The following is an 11,605-nucleotide window of genomic DNA, read 5'->3' on the forward strand; positions in this document are numbered from 1 at the left end:
CGATACACTTGAAAGAGCTGCCATTGCTTCCATGAACTTTGTGGAACTGACATTGTTCATATGTGAGTGAGAGTATTACCGATCACGAGCACAATACGCTTATAATATAGTATTTAATTACTTGTGCATCCAGGTATTTATCTGATTTAATTCCAATTTTAATAGATATTAATCCTCACAGTTCTGTTTCATCCCGTCCCCTGTATTTTACACGATAATTTAAACTGCATAAAAAAATCAAAATATTATTCTTCTTAATCTATCATCAGTACAAATCATTTTTATTTACCTTTCTGAAACACTTCTTGAATTTTTCAGACCGCATATCAAATTCCTTTATATCCGCCCACCAAAAGAAAATAAAATAACGTTTTCTTAAAATTCTTATTCTTGGATTCCGTCACGAGAAAACGTGTCATTCTCTTCATCAGAGAACCGTCGGATCCCCAGGAAGAACGACCGGAAAGAGGTCCCTGATTACGTTCCGCCCCCAGCGTTAGCAGGAAGGCCTCCGGAAATCAGAGTGAGAGCGATTTTCAGAGTTCCCTTTCTGCCAGTCCTGGCGTGTATATATATATATATATATATATATATATATATATATATATATATATATATATATATATATATATATATATATATACACACACACAAAAACATACATACATACATACATACATGTCTATATATACATATATATATACATCTCAAACGTTGGCTGTTTTATTGACCTCCACCGGAGGCTAATCAGCATTGCGTCAAGACCCCCATTCCAACTGCGCTATTCACTTCCAGCTTTTCGCAAACTATTGTATTTCAATTCCTAGACATTAAAAGATTCTCCCGTTCCAGTAAGTCTTCCATTTCATCTACGTATCATTTGTTCTGTCTACCCCTCCTTTTTTAGTTTTCTGTAAAAGAAAACTAGTGTGCCGGCTTTGTCTGTCCGTTCGCACTTTATTCTGTTCGGTCTTATTTCTGTCCGCCCTCAGATCTTAAAAACTACTGAGGCTAGAGGGATGCAAATTAATATGTTGATCATCCACCCTCCAGTCTTCAAAAAGAACCAAATTGTAGCCCTCTAACCTCAATAGTTTTTATTTCATTTATGGTTAAAGTTAGGCACAATCGTGCTTCTGGCAACGACATAGAATAGGCCACCACCGAGCAGTGGTTAAAGTTTCATGGGACGCGGCTCATACAGTGCTATACCGAGACCACCGAAAGATAGATCTATTTTCGGTGGCCTTGATTATATGCTATAAAAAACTCGATTGCGCCAAAGAAACTTCGGTTTATTTTTTACTTGTTTCCATGGCAACCCAATTGAAATTCTATCAGTTCGTGGGGTCTCTCCATTCTGCAGTCTTTTTAATAGTCCTGTTCACATTCTTGTTAGTCTTTTTCTACAAGCATTCTTCAGCTTAAGCTAGCTCTCTCCACTCTTGTCTCTTTCTATCCTCCCCATTCAACAAATCTCAAGAATACTCTCCCCCGAACTGCAGCATTCACTTCGTACAGCTTCTCTCCACTGTTATTTTATTGAAATGCATTTTTACCCTAACCTTTCTTGAAACATTTACATTTCTATGGAACAACATCTTACTTACTTTCAAGTTCTTTCTGATCTCCAATTATTTATTTTTATTCCTTGTCTTATTTTCCTCTACCCTTTATTCTTGACTATATATATATATATATATATATATATATATATATATATATATATATATATATGTATATATATTTCATGTTTATTCAAAGTAATGAATTGAAGACAGAATTATTAATTACAGGAAAGAAAAAGCATTTTCAATGACGGTACACATACTTTACATGACAGAGCAATTCAAAGTTTTCCGGGCAGCACCAGGTTGCTCAGCAGCACTGAGTTGCTCAGCTATATATATATATATATACAGATATTCATATATACACACACTCTATCATGCATATATATATATATATATATATATATATATATATATATATATATATATATATATATATATATATATCACACACATATATACACACATACATATATATATATATATATATATATATATATATATATATATATATATATATATATATATATACTATAAGTATGTGTGTGTATGAAAAATAGTGATAATAATGGGGAGAGATAGATAGATAGATAGGTAGGTAGATGAATAGATAGATAAGAAAGTCCCGAAGGATTCCATCTCATTTCCCCTCGTAAGTCCTTCTGGGACTATTCATATGTTGCTGCCCTGGAAGGTCGACAGGATTAATTCTCTCTCTCTCTCTCTCTCTCTCTCTCTCTCTCTCTCTCTCTCTCTCTCTCTCTCTCAAGGAAGATGATCCAAGGGCGGTAATTAGACTTTGGGAAAAAATAGGTGATTTTTTCTTGCGGCTGTAAAATCGTTAAGTATATTCCCTCGAAAAACCTTATCCTTATCATAATGTTTTTATTTTTATATATATATTTTTTCTTATATGGGGAGGTTTTTTGTAAGCTCTGTTTGGTGGGAATCCTCTTGGGATATTGGCTGTTCCAATAATGTACTTTACGAAGATTATGTCGCAATTATGGATGGGATTTAGAGTCTGTCGAAGATGTTTTGTTCCTTTACCAAATTGAAATATTGTTGGAATAGTAAATTCTTTATTCTCTTTTCATTTCAGATATTATCAAATTCGTGATTTTACTGTTGTTTAGATTTCAGCGAGTGCCCAAATAGCTTCCACCTTTTCTATTTTATTTATATATATTCAGCATCCACATAGATTCAGCATCCACATAGGAGCACAGGTTGTGTGCTTTAAGGACAGACAATACGAGAAAGGCTGATAATGAGGATCTGAATACGTTGATTGATTTTACGAAATTCAGGCTGTCCAGCCAAACACTGGGGCTTAGGACAGTGAAAAGGGGGAGCTGGAGTGGTTGGACAGCAAAATAAAAGAGATCCAGAAAATAAATGAGATGAAGTACGTGGATCTAAAGCTGAAACTTGGAGAAAAATCCCATTTGCTCTGAGGTAATAATGAGAAAGGTTGGAGAGTAAGACTGGAAAAAGGAAATAGGAACGGAAGTAAAGTAAAAGGCTATAAACTGGACGCAGCTAGGGGCTGAAGAGACGCTGCAAACACCTTTAAATAACGCCTATAGCGCACCACGTGAGGTGTACTGACGGGGCTACCCTCCTACGGGAAATCTAATTACGTTGTAAAATACCAACAACGTAAAGGTCTAAAAAAAAAAAATCTCAGAATTTCTAATTAAATTAGCATGTTGAAAATTCTATAGGTCCGATATAATATGCAATTAGCGAGTCATAATCCACCCCTTATAATGCCATATTTACGATGATTAAGCTAAATGGAAGCTAAGTAATCAAAGGAGTGCTATAAATACGTGACCTTATTTATTCATGCTACGTAATATGGCCCTGGCTTTGAGACTGGATTAAATATTAGGGACAAAAATGTGAATTACGTGCCGTTGAAATGTACCTGCGTTGATTGAGGGCTTTCTCTCTTTCTGGGTCACACTGGCAGATGAAAGGGGAATACGTATTTCAGTGCAATGTTGTGTATAAAGAAACTGGATTGCTTCAAAGAACCTGTAGTACTATCTGCAGCGCGCTGGGTGAGGCACACTGTTTGTGGTTCGTCTTACGTGGTCTAGATAGGGTTTGATGTCTGTTGAAAGAGATAGAGAAAAGTGGTGCAACGTGTTTAAGGGGGTTGAAACCACTGCTCATGGGCCTATTGTATATATCATGCAGTGGAAATTTTCATTCTTCACGCGTGTTCATCCTTACCTGAATAGCTGCTGCTTTTCTAATTATCAGAAAATCTGCGAAAATTTAAATTCCACAGGCACACCTGTATCAGTAATCCTTAGGTTGTTCGACTAGGCGACAATTACTTACTTTACTGACCAAATTTAGTTTTTACTTTTTATTTTTTTTACCCGCTCGTTTTCCTCTCATTTATCCACTTGTTTTCCCTCTCTCTTTCTGTTCTTGAATCCAGCGCACCTGAAATTGCTCAGCTTGTTTCTTTTTCTTTGATCTGCTGCTAAACTTTGCTAGCAGACCATTTTATGTTTCTGATCCCCAATAATCTTGCATATTTCAGGAAGGGATTACTGTCGCTCTTTTGCGCTAATTCTCAATCTTCTGCTTTTTCTCTTTTTTTCCCATTTGGGTTGAGACACATAAAACTTGGCTGCCAATCCCATTGGGTTCTACATCACAAGGAGAAAGAACAAACTACTCTATCAAAAGAAGATTTCTCTCTCTCTCTCTCTCTCTCTCTCTCTCTCTCTCTCTCTCTCTCTCTCTCTCTCTCTCTCTCTTTCTAAGCTGGGTTCTGCATGAACAAACTTGTGTATTTATAAAACTGTGATTCTCTCTCTCTCTCTCTCTCTCTCTCTCTCTCTCTCTCTCTCTCTCTCTCTCTCTCTCTTGTTTCGTTGAACTTTCAATAAAATATCTAGTGTTAGTTTTCTGTGCCAAAGTTAACAATCTATATTTCTTGTCCATCATTTTATTTTTCTCAGTCAAGTTTTTTGGCTGCTTCTTCAAGATGAGCAGTCACCTGTCTCAAGCGTAATAAAAAGATTTTAGTGATTTGTGTGAATTTTATGAACACTAGTTTGCCAGTCACAAGGGCAGTCAAACCTCTGTGACTTAAAACCCAACACAATTATATAGTCACTTAACACTAACTGTATTGGGACACCACGGTTTAAACTAGGCCTACTCTTGTAATTGGGTAAATGTTTTTTTTAATGCTTTGTTAAATGGGTAATTTTCTTCTCTACCGCTTTGTTTTCTCTTATGTTACTTATTTATATTATATCATTACTGTCCCAGCATACCTTATGTGACACTAACCATATCTAAATTCCAACAATGCCTCATTCTGCCTTTGGGGGATATACCCTACTCACCACGCCAGAAGCAGTCAGTTCAGCTTTAAACCTTGATCAAGATAACAATAGTTTGCTAAATGTCAGGATGACGAACTGCGCATGTCTCAACAAGTCATAAAGCCAATGCATTGAACCTAATCTTATTAAGCTTGATTATAACCATTGTGGTTTCTCGTGGCTCGCCTCACAAGTACTGTTGTACTGTTGTATCTGACTATAATTGGGGAGATATGTCGAGAGAGTCTTATGCCGCGATTGGTTACGGAATAACAGTACATTTTTCAATCTGATCTTATATTATTCATGGAAAAGTCTGTTCTTTTGGGTAGTTTTCTCTCATTTGATTTTGTATCTTTTACAATTGACGGGTTATTGATAACTGACCGTTGTTTATTTTTGTGGAAGCGAGTGTTGTGTAGTTATAGAGGATTAGCTGAACTGCATTTGTTCTTTTGTTCAATTTTCCCATTTACATTCTATGCTGCCATTCCTTATGTACTATTTTAACTGCATTAAATTATGTTGAAATTTCATTTTATCCCTTATGTACAAAAGGCTTTCCTCGTGTAGACAAGTTTTAGGTAAACGAATCTACTCCAATCAAGAGTCCAGAAGATTGGTAGCATTTTTTCCTGTCATTTCTTCCCTTGCTTATAACCTCTTAAAGAGCATTCAGAGTAAGCACCTACAGTGACTACTGTATGAGAAGCGTTGTCTAAACGAATACAAATCGTCTGACTGTGTCTGCGTGTGCACCAATTGAGTTTAATTTTTTCCTACATTCATGAAGAATCTGTATTGTATCATCAATTTTGACTACATCATGCAACTCATCGCTGTATTTCCCCCCGAAAGGAACGAAACCAGTGTTAACTGTCCAAAGAAGAAGAAGAGTTAGGAAACGAGTTTATTTATCACGGTTCTTCGGCGTTGCGTTTATATTGAATTTACGCGTGAAAATATTGGTTTCATGTGAAAATACTAGTATAAACTTTAGAATTTATATTATTCAAGCTGTCAAGAGATCAAATATTATCCGTTTTCCGTCCGATGGCTCTAGGTATGTCGCCTTGTGGGTGTGATGAGTCAGCTAGTGATACGCCTAAGTTGAAGTAGGCTAATAGTCTGGTAAATACGCGAACGCTTACGGCTAATATTTCATATGCTTGTTATTCACCAGCACGTAATTCAGTAACACTAATAATTGAATGAGGGTCTTCAGGTGTTTTCCTCTCTTGGAATATTAGGGGCTAATCATTAATTTTATCTTAATTTACAAGGGAATGTAACAAGGCATAGGGATTCAAGCCGGTCCGCATCCTCACCGGGCTAAGCACTCCGTAACTTCTTGTGGTTTATTTCGCTGATTGTTTTCTGCACAGATTTGATTATTGTGTGTCTTACGTAATATGTTCATGACTTTATAAAATCGAACGGTTAGTTGTCCGGATATTCTCAGGCTTGAAGTCCTCCATCCAAGCTCAACAGTGGTTACATTGTGCTAAACGTGTAGCGTCATGAGCAAGATTTATGATCAAAATTGTAAACGATATGGTGTACAATGTCAAATCACCTTAGAAGCAACAGTTTCCAGACCCCATGTAAATTAGTGGTCATATAATTTTTTATTATAGTTCCTAACATAGTAAAATGTCATTCATATTGATTTTCTCTTAAAAGAACTTTTTTTTTTTGGGGGGGAGGCTTTAAAGGAATAAACAGCTATACTTTAATTTTTGGTAAAATGGTGTACAAAAGTATACCCTTCTACCACCAAAACTAAAGCTGTATCGTCATTGGATGTAATCCTGTTAAGACCCAATGTCTGAGGTGAGGGTAGGCAAGGAAAGGTTAGGCTAGGCTATGCCCCCGTACAGTATTTCAGTGTATTATGGTACTCAAGGTCAGGTCAGGTCAGGTTGGGGGTTCCAGGGGATGAAACCTTTATCGGGCAGGACTCAATGCACTAGGCTAGGGTAGGCTGGAGAAGGTTACATTAGGATTCATACTTATATTTCAGTCTAGGATTACAGAGCTGTAGTTCAGGTTAGGTTGGAGGTTCCATGAGGCGAGCCTTAGGTCAGGCAAGACCAGGTGTCATAGGCTAGGATAGGTTAGGATGCATACCTGTGTTTCAGTCTACAATTTACAGAACTGTAGGTCAGGTTAGGTTTTAAGTTTACTGGGCTTGAAGTAGCAACCCCCTCCCCTTTCTCCCCCTGCATGGTAGGTCCAGGGGTCTTGGGCTGGTGAAGATTAGGTGATGTTGTGGCCTTGTAATTGCCCTTGCTTGATTTTTGTGTTTTATTTTATTTTGTGATTGTTACTGATGACTAACATGAACATAATATGACACTGTCTGCTTTTCGAGGGAAACTAATATTTTTATAACAGCAAAAGTAGAAAACTTTCTTTTCCTTATCGAGATTCACAATAATGGCAAAAATTATATAAAGGGTTCATATATTTGTTAAGAAACTAATATTTTTTATAACAGCAAAAAGTCTCACAAAACATTTGCATCAAACTTTCTTTTCCTTATCGAGATTCCATCACTTGTTATGTATATACTGTATATATATATATATATATATATATATATATATATATATATATATATATATATATATATATATATATATATATATATATATATATATATATATATATATACATATATATATATAGATATATATATATATATATATATATATATATATATATATATATATAATATATGTATGTTCAGTAAATGAGCATTTTCATTAATGATCTCAGTTTTTGTTCAGTAAATGAGCATTTTCCATTCCAGTGACATGATTATTCCGAGTGCATTACTGATATACCTCAAAGTCTTGAAAAGTTAATACCTCTTTGGAAATGCTTCCTCTCTGGTCAGAACATTTAATCTAAATGTATATCCTTCTCCTAGATGTCAGTGACGACACGTACGTTGTTGACATTTATTTTCGCAGTACATGATGAAAGTTCACATCAGCAGCTCAACTCCTATCTTTATTTCTGATCCTTTATCTCCCTCTTTGTCAAAGCACTACTCAAGCTTCCCTTCTCACCCATTTTTCCCTTTTACCCTGTTTTATTCAGCGCTGCAATCCGCAATGCAATTAGTCCGCATCCTGCCTTTTCTCTTTTCCACTTACATAAATTGCAAATATACCACCGTTGCGTCGTTTCCACTTAATGTCGTCTTAATCCGTTGGGGTTAATCGCGGTTGATCCCAGACGCCACCCCCCCACCTCCCTCTCCCCTCCACCACCCCCTCGCCCCATCCCAGTCTCCCCCCCCCTCTCCTATTTCCCCATGACACCGGAAGGCGACCTTTTATTTCGTGGTCGAAAGCTGAGGCAATATTATAACAATAATAAGGGGAGGGAATTATCGTCATACACTCCTGGGTTTCTCCTATTTTTATTAATGTTACTGTTGTGTGTATTTTTTTTTTTACTTCATTAAGGACATCCGCGTAGATTGCCATTGTGCTGTTTAGAAGCTTTCTTTTTCATTGCTTGTAATTTACAGTTATTAATGATGTTTATTTATTTGGTAGATTTGAATTTGCATATAAATACTAGATGTATATTGAATTTGATCAGTGCAAGTTATTGGTCTTTGATATCCACAAATCCGTTTATCTTGAATTTTCATAACCTAAGTAGCCTACTTCTCGTTTATCTTTTGTTTATAAAAAATGGTCTGTCATATATTACTAATCCTCTCCCTATAATCATCATGTTATATTTCCTCTTGGAATTTTATTTCATGCATTATATTTTATTGTACATTCAAGTTCATCTTCAGTTTGCTATTTTAGTTTTCTGTAAAAGAAAATTATTGTGCCGGCTTTGTCTGTCCGCCCGCACTTTATCCTTTCCGCACGTTTTTTATCCGCCCTCAAAGCTTAAAGACTATTGAGGCTAGAGGGCTGCAAATTGGTATGTTGATCATCCACCCTCCAATCATCAAACATACCTAATTGCAGCCCTCTAGCCTTAGTAGTTTTTATTTTAATTTAGGTTAAAGTTAGCCATAATCGTGCATCTGGCAATGATATAGGCCAGGCCACCACCGGGCAGTGATTAAAGATTCATGGGCTGCGGCTCACAGCATTATACCGAGACCACCGGAAGGTAGATCTATTATCGGTGGCCTTGATTATACGCTGCACAGAAAACTTAATTGCGCTGAAGAAACTTCGGAGCATTTTTTACTTGTTTTGATTTTTGTGTACGCTTATTAGTATTGATATATATACTGTGTCAGCCTCCATTTATCCTTTCACGTTTATCACTATTTTTCTTCACTCGTTCATACACTTATCTTTGTGTTTATTCAGCTTTTCTTCACTCGTCCATTCACTTATTTTTACGTTTATTCAACTCTTCTTCACTCGTTCATTCACTTATCTTTGTGTTTATTCAACTTCTTTTCACTCGTTCATTCACTTATCTTCGTGTTTATTCAACTTCTCTTCACTCGTTCATTCATTTATCTTTGTGTTTATTCAACTTCTCTTCACTCGTCCATTCACTTATCTTTGTGTTTATTCAACTTCTCTTCATTCGTCCATTCACTTATCTTCGTGTTTATTCAACTTTTCTCCACTCCTCCATTCACTTATTTTGTGTTTATTCACTTTTTATTCATACATTCATTTATTCATCGTCAACTTACTTTACTCACTCACTTATTTTTGTGTTTATTCATTTTTTGTATTCATAGCATTTATTCATTTTCGTGTACCAAGCGCAGCATCTGAATACCTTCATAAGAAGGATTTAATGCCTTCAAGTCCTCCATTCAGGAACACAATGGGTGCTTAATTCCTCTTCAGCTATTCTGATCGGGTCAGGGTTCCTTTCATTGCGAGAGAAGAATATCGTTAAGGAACGGAAGCGAGAGAGAGAGAGAGAGAGAGAGAGAGAGAGAGAGAGAGAGAGAGAGAGAGAGAGAGAGAGAGAGAGAGAGAGAATAGGGAGTAGGGGAGACAGCAAATTTTTACCAAAATTAGTGGAAGAGAGAGAGAGAGAGAGAGAGAGAGAGAGAGAGAGAGAGAGAGAGAGAGAGAGAGAATAGGGAGTAGGGGAGAAAGCAAATTTTTACCAAAATTAGTGGAAGGAAGAGAGAGAGAGAGAGGAGGGGGTTTAAGGCAAAATTTATATAAAATTGATGAATAGAGAGAGAGAGAGAGAGAGAGAGAGAGAGAGAGAGAGAGGCTAGTTATGGTTGGTTATTTCCTTGAAATTATTGAAGGAGATGAAGAAGAGGAGAGAGAGAGAGAGAAGAGGGGGGTAAGCTTAACCAAAGTGGCTAATTTTTTTTTCAGAAGTGATGGAGAGAGCGAGAGGCAATTTTTTCCAAAAGTTATGGAAGAGAGAGAGAGAGAGAGTTAGAGAGAGAGAGAAGAGAGAGAGAGAGAGAGAGAGAGAGAGAATAGGGAGTAAAACAGCAAATAAGAGAGAGAGAGAGAGAGAGAGAGAGAGAGAGAGAGAGAGAGAGAGAGAGAGAGAGGAGAGAGAGAGAATTGGTTTTTACCAAAATTAGTGGAAGGAAGAGAGAGAGAGAGAGGAGGGGTTTAAGAAAATTTATATAAAATTGATGAATAGAGAGATGGTTGGTTATTTCCTTGAAATTATTGAAGAGATGAAGAAGGGGGAGAGAGAGAGAGAGAAGAGGGGGGGGCAAGCTTTAACCAAAGTGGCTAATTTTTTTTTTCAGAAGTGATGGAGTGAGAGTGAACAAGAGAGAGCGAGCAGGCAATTTTTCCAAAAGTGATGGAAGAGAGAGAGAGAGAGAGAGAGAGAGAGAGAGAGACAGAGAGAGAGAGAGAGAGAGAGAGAGAGAGAGAGAGAGAGGCAGGATGAGGTATGGGGATTTCTCAGAAGCTTCTGAAAAAGAAGAATGGGAGAAAGTGCTGGACTTTCATTATGCAAGGATTAAAACCGTCTGAATAACACATTTTCAAGGAAACGGGGATTAATGAAGGGAGAGGATTATAAGAGTAACAATAACAACGGAAATAATCACATAAGGTTACGAGAAGGAACCGTTAAAAAGGGATTAGTAATAATAAAATGACCCTAATTCTTATCAAGGTAATACAAATTGCGCACTTGTTTTAATCATGCGAGTAAAACAATACGATAATTTTCTTTTACTAATTATTGGTTTCCTCATTCCCTCTGCGGTATTTTACCAATGACGGTCAGTGTTATTTTTGGCGTTTTAAAATGCGGTATTGTAAAACGCCACTTCGAAAACTTCTTCCTTCTTTAATTTTAACTTTGTTAATTTTGGCGTTTTTGTTCAAGGCGCTTATACTGTATTTTTAGTATTGAAGGTTTATTTGTTGTCCTTGATATTTGTCTCCTATTCGTGTTTGTGTATTTGCAAATATGCTTGATTCTCTTTCTGAATATGATCAGACTTCTGTCCGTGTCTTTATTGATGCTGTTCCTCGTTTCTCTTGCGTCGGTGATGTTAATGTTGACTATTTCTTATTTGTTATGTTTGTTGGGAAATCTGCCCTAAAATGGAAGAATTTATCTGCAAAAATACAAAACTGAGAAAAATGGTAGATGCTCCCTTGCCTTACTACCGATTTTTGCAGATACTGCAAATGGGACCCCCTAAATACTCGCGGAAAGCATTGC

The sequence above is a fragment of the Macrobrachium rosenbergii genome, chromosome 24, assembly GCF_040412425.1.
Source record: "Macrobrachium rosenbergii isolate ZJJX-2024 chromosome 24, ASM4041242v1, whole genome shotgun sequence".
Classification (NCBI taxonomy): domain Eukaryota; kingdom Metazoa; phylum Arthropoda; class Malacostraca; order Decapoda; family Palaemonidae; genus Macrobrachium; species Macrobrachium rosenbergii.